Genomic DNA, 6000 nt, shown 5'->3' on the forward strand with positions numbered 1-6000 from the left:
GGTGTTGTCTAAACACCCAGCCTGGTCTTCTGGTGACATATCTCAACCAAGATAAAAAACCACGGAAAAGTGGGATACATTTAAATCAACGCGTAAAGAACAAGCAAGAAAATGCTGGAACACGTGGACCGCCTTTCCAGTAACCTGAAAAAGCTCCCCCAGCATAGGATTCGGAAGGGCAAAGTGTACCTTCCAGGGCTGCCTGCTCTTGGCAGAACCACAGGTGTCTGCAAAAGCACTTAACTCTGCTCCTGTCTGTTCTCTGGAGGTGCAGCCCTAAATTCCGGGGTTTATAAGGCATCGTTCATCGGTGGTGTCAGCTGCCTGCAGGAACTACTCCCTTCCCCGCACAGCCAGGCAGAGCCGGTGCGGGTGGCACTCGGGGCCCTTGTAAACCTGCCAGCGTCTAAAAACAAACTCAGAAACACGGCCAGCAAACCTGAGAAGTTTACAGTGAAGTCCTTCACACAACTCTCAGCCACCCAACCCCACGGCCAGACTTAATTACCCCGCAGCCACGTTAAAAGATGGCACCCCTGGCTGAGGTCTGAAAATACCTTCTCCTTGACCAAAAAAAAAAGGACCTGCCAGTGAGGTTTTTATGTTTTGACACTTTCCCGACTGTGTTTTAGACAAACCCTTTGAAAACGCAGATAGATCCTCTTTCTGAGATGTCCCCCTTCATGTCCTCCAGCTCCGTTCCACCCCCTCCCTCCGTCCCTCTGTCCCTCCTCTGTCTTTGCCCTCATCCCCCTAGTCTCTGGCGCCGCAGTGCAGCCATCGCTTGGATGTGGGGGGACGGTCCTGGTGCCAAATCTCGCTGCTCAGTTAGGCTGTGAGTTGACCTGTCCAGAGGGAGTTTGAGATGGTGGCTGGTGGTCCAGGTGGACCACACCTTAGGAGTCAGAATTAGCATGGTCAGTTTTGCACAGGTGACCGGGGGCTAAGCTGCCCTAAAGGACTGAAAGATGGCTCCACGCCAGCCGCCCCCACCCCTACCCCAGGTATCTCAGCTTGCAGGTCCAGCCCTCCCTCCTACAGGATCCAGGGAAACTCAGATCCAGATGGGAAACCTGACTCCTTAGGGACCCAGAGCAGCCAGGCATTCACTTGGCAGGGCTCTGGTCCTTGTCCCCGGTCCCCAAGGGGGAACACAGGGTCATGGGGTCAGCCCAAACCCTCTTCTGGGCCAAGAGAACACAGAGCCGGTGTGGGGATTAACCTGCTCTGAAACGTTAGAGGGGCTCCACGTCCTCCCCTCCTCTGTGGCTGGCAGTGGGGAGGGGGGTCCCGTCAGGGGCAACATGGTGGCATCTAAAGGGAGAAACGTGTGCTATGTGACGTGCCTTTGCTTCTCCAGTGTGGACGATCTTATGTCATTTAAAGTGTCCACTGACAGCGCACATAAGAACGTAACAGGGGAGGGGGTAGCTCAGAGGTGGAGCACCTGCCTAGCAGGCCCGCGGTCCTCGCTTCAATCCCCGGGGCCTCCACTTAAAAAGTGAGTGCATAAATAAACCCACTTACCTCTTCCCCTAAAAAAAAAATATATATATATATATAAATATATATATATATATATAATGTAATTAATATAATATAACATAATGGCTGGGGGTGTCCTGGCCAGGGACAGAGTGGGGAGAAGAGCCCCTGGATGCCTGGGTGCGTGGCACTGCCTGTGTGCCACGGGGTGCAGCTGGGTGTGAGGAGGGCCAGCAGGCCAGCCAAGGGCTGATTAACACGTGCCCTCTGAAATGTCCATTTTGCCTCCAAGCTTTAGAATCCAAGGACAGTAAAGTGCACCCTCTCAGGAGCCGCTTGGGTTTTAAAGGGAAATTTAACGTAAGACCAACGTGTGTTTGGTGCCATGTGACCTGGTTTCATTGCCATCACGCCGTGACCCAGAGAAGCCAGCCACGTGGCTCAACCTTACAACCAAGTGGGACCGCTCACACATCCTCAGGCCCTCACCTCCTGGGGGGGGGGGACGGTCTTCAAGTGTCTGTCTGCTGCGTGAATAAACGAATGAGAAAACAGACACACAAACTACCCTGGCCCCGCGTTTACGGAGTAAGACAGTGTATGGTCTGACTTCAGGCTCGGAGAACGCAGCCAGGTCTCAGGGGAAAGAATCAGAGAAAGCCAGTCCATCGGATGTCCCTGACCACTCACACTTTTTTGCTCCCTCCAGGGCCATGGGTGGAGGCCTGCCTGCTGTGCGCCGGCTGCAGCCCCGTGTCCCCGCCAGGTCTGAGGTCCATCTGGGGGCTCCACGTGGCACAGAGCCATGTGCGAACGCCCCGCACACTGCTGGTGTCTCACCTGAGTAAACGGTAACCTCACAACCGTGAAGCAGGCGCTGTGAGTCCCCCTCACCACCAGGAAACCCAGGCTCCCAGGTGGGAATCGGGAGCCCGGGCTCAGGCGCCCAGGAGATGGCAGAGGTGATCCGCCCACCCCAGGACCCCAGCTGTGGGTCCCTTCCCAGTCCTAGCCCCAGCCCCTCACACAGAGGCCTGGTGCCGATACCAACACCCTCCCTGGTCTCTGTCCAGACGTCCAGCCTAGACCGGGGGATGGGGTCCCTTCACTGCCACCCCCAGAACTTAAAACCAGCCACACGGTCCCCGAGTCAGCGTCTGCGGAACACAGACTGAGGACCACGGTTGTGCCTGTGGCCACACAGCTCAGAGGCTGAGCAGAGCTGAGCAGGGCTGAGCAGCAGGGCTCTGGGCACAGCCCCCCAGCCCCCCGGCTCTGCCCACGTGGGATGAGCAGGGCAGGACAGTCGAAGGCAATAAATCCTCCTTCCCTTCCTACAGCCCCCTCAGGCATCCAGCCGAGTTCCCGTCCAGTGGCTGAAAATGGCATTTCCAGGAGGGATGGCTTCCTAACTACTCCATCAATAAGCCACAAAAGGATCCAGGGGGGCAGCTGGGCCCCCCCCCAACACCCCAGGGCCCGCTGGGCCGTCCTCATGAGCCCAGCCAGCGGCCCGCTGCACCTCCACCTCCGGGGCCGGGCCTGGGCAGACCTCCCAGACGCAGGGACCATTTTTGCCATGGCCATCCCGACACTGTGGTCAGACATGGGGGACAGGAGGGCCAGCTCAGAACCTCCCTGGTGCGAGGGTGGCGACTCCGAGGGTGGGCCCTGGTGGGACGGCACTGCCCTCCGCAGCCCCCCTCCCTGCTTCCTGGCGCCTCTGCTTTGTGCCCCCATCCACGTGAGGACGTCAGTGAGTGGGACCTGGAGTCTCAGCGGCTCAGGTCACTCCCGGTGCCGATGGGAGAGCCATTCATTCACTGCCCCCCTCGTCCACTCCTGCAAGCTGACTTCGCAGCTGCAGAGCTGAGCCCCCAAGGGCCGCTGGGTGCTGGCACCTGGCCTGAGCCCTCCTGGGCAAGCTCGCCAAGGCAGGCTGAAACCCCTAACCTCTGTGCTGCGGGGATGCCCCGCCCGGCGGGGACTCCAGCTTTCGGGTGACTCAGGCCAGGCACCCTTGTTCCCCTGGAGCCACCAGAGAGCCTGCACCTCTCACGGTTTCTGAGTGAAGACAGGAGGATGTCAGGGCCCCAGAAATGCAGCCCAGAGCCCTGCAACCAGCTTCCCTCCCCCGGAACAGGGAGACATGCCAGCGGCCAAAACGCAATCTTCACCAGGCACCCCTCATCTTAATGGATGGGAGGCATTTTTGTAGCAATAAAAATGGATTTAATAACCACATAGCGAAATTACTTTTTTTTTTTTTGGAAAAAAAAAGCAAGGTAGTAAATATTCATTGAGGCTCCCCCGTGAGTTCGCTGAGGACTTAGATTAGAACACGCACACGCGTGCACACTCGCGCGCACGCCCCCCGCAGCCCCCGCCACGCTCCCCAGCCGTCAGAGGCAAGCCTGCTTTCGTTGGAAGCAGGAGGGAGGCTCCCTCTAGTCGGAGCCACACAGCGTGGTTTCCAGAGCCTTCCCTGACTCGCACCCCTTCTCACTCAGCCACCTTAGGGTAACGAGGCCGCGCCCTCCGGCGAAGCTCGCAGCCGCGCTGGCTGCGGGGGGGGGGGGGGGGTCCCGAGGCTGCGCCCGCAGGCAGGGCCCTGGAGTCGGGCCCCTGCGGACAGCTCCACCCCGAGGGGCCGCTCCCGGGAGGCAGGCCGGCGTCAGGGCCTACAGTGTGGGAAGGGAAAAACCGCACCTCGGCCCTGCCCGCCGAGGCCGCGGGCTCCCATCTCCCAGGGAAGCGCGGTGCGCCTCCGCGCGCGGGGCGGGGCGGGGCGGGGCGGCGGCGTACACCCGGCTGGGGCAGCGCCGCTGCCTCCCGGAGGCCAGAGCCGCAGGGGACTGCGGCCCAGCACCAGCGCCGCCCGGACACCCAAACCCAGCCCTGAGAGGCAGCAGGACCTCCACGGAGCCAGGGAGCCAGGGAGCCAGGGCGCCAGGGCAGGGCGCGCTGCAGGGCTTTGCCTGAGAACCAGCGGGAGCTGCGGAGGGGGCGGGAGCAGAGGGGTGACCCAGCCGGACGTGCATCTGCGAAGTTACTCCTGTGACGCAGCGGAGAGGCGGGGCGGGCGGCAGGAGACGGATGGTGAGGTGAGGGCGCCAGTCCAAGCAAGGGAGGGGGAACTGAGGGAAGACCGGGAGGTCCTGCCCCAAAGCGGGCGACCCCAGGGGCACGGCCCTTCTCTGAAAGCTCTCATGGGGAGGCACCAGCAGCTCCTCCTGGGTCCCCCCAGGGTGAAGCGGGGCCTGGGGGACAGTTATAATTCAGCCGTGAAACTGGCCGTTTGTGGGAAATGGGCCTCTGCGGTGCTGGCCCCGCCCTGCCCTCCGGACGCAGTGCCCTGGGCAGGGCTCCTCACGGGCCAGCTGAGCCTGAAGGCCCCGCTGACCCTGGGCTCTGGCTCTCAGCGCCCACAGCCCTTCTCTGAGGCCCCGCACCCGCGGGACGTCTCCCCTGGGATGTGCCCCAGGCCAGGCTCCAGGCTTCGGGGTTTTCTGATGGCCTCACTCAACATCTGTCAGGTCCTCACCCCATCCAGCGGAACCTGCTCTGGAAAACCACCAAAGCCAGCATTCAGCTGCTTCCTGCCCCAAATCAGGGCTCCCCTGGCCCTTTCCAAGGGAGTGGGTTTAGGGGCAGACCCTCAGGCACCAGGCAGACCAAGGCCCCACCTTCAGGCAGAGGTCTCCCCACACCTGGCCTCCCGGCCCCTAGCTGGTGCTCAGCACCTGCAGGTCAACGCTACCCCTCTGCCTACCTCAAGAGCCAAGGGCAGACAGGCCTGGAAAGGTCGCAGGTCTAGCCTCCCTGTTAGGTGCTGTTCCCGACGCAACCCTAGGGGGCGCCAGACACAGAGCATGAACCCACTGGGCCCCCAGAGTCGGGCAATGAGGTGGCCCTGCTCTCCGCACGACAGTCCTGGGAGGTGACGGTCACCTCCCCTACCTGCAGATGGGAAAGGCCCCACAGCTGCCCCAACTCTGGTCCCGCCCCCGCCCGGGGAAGCCCCCATTATGAGGATGAGCCCCCTGCCTTTTCCTCGCCTGCCCGCCCCCTCCAGTCGCCCTACGTTTGCCCCCAGGCCCCCAGGTCTCCGGAAGCTGCGTCCCCAGGGCTGTGGCCGCTGGGCGGGGTCTCTCCAGCCCCCTGCGTCTCTCAGGGGCAAACCACAGGCTGGCATGTGGTACTTTCCGTTCAAGACTAACCAGCGCGCAGGCTTCCCTGGAGCGCACCGACTAAATTTCCCTTTATTAGACACGGCTCTGCCATCTCCACCTCTTCCCCCTCATTATTCCTGCATGAGCTTGTGCATAATGGGCCCCGAGCTCCCTTCTGCATTCAGAATCCCGGTCCCTGAAGGAGTCCACCATGCGCAGATTTGTGTGTGTACAGGGTGGGCCCCGCGATGCCCCCAGGCCGCCCCGGGCTTCCAGCCTGCGGGCTCCACCTGCTCCCCGGGATGGGGGCAACAAGCCTGCACCGGGGGCTGTGCCCTCGCAC

The sequence above is a fragment of the Camelus bactrianus genome, chromosome 4 (genome assembly GCF_048773025.1).
Source record: "Camelus bactrianus isolate YW-2024 breed Bactrian camel chromosome 4, ASM4877302v1, whole genome shotgun sequence".
Taxonomy (NCBI): Eukaryota; Metazoa; Chordata; class Mammalia; order Artiodactyla; family Camelidae; genus Camelus; species Camelus bactrianus.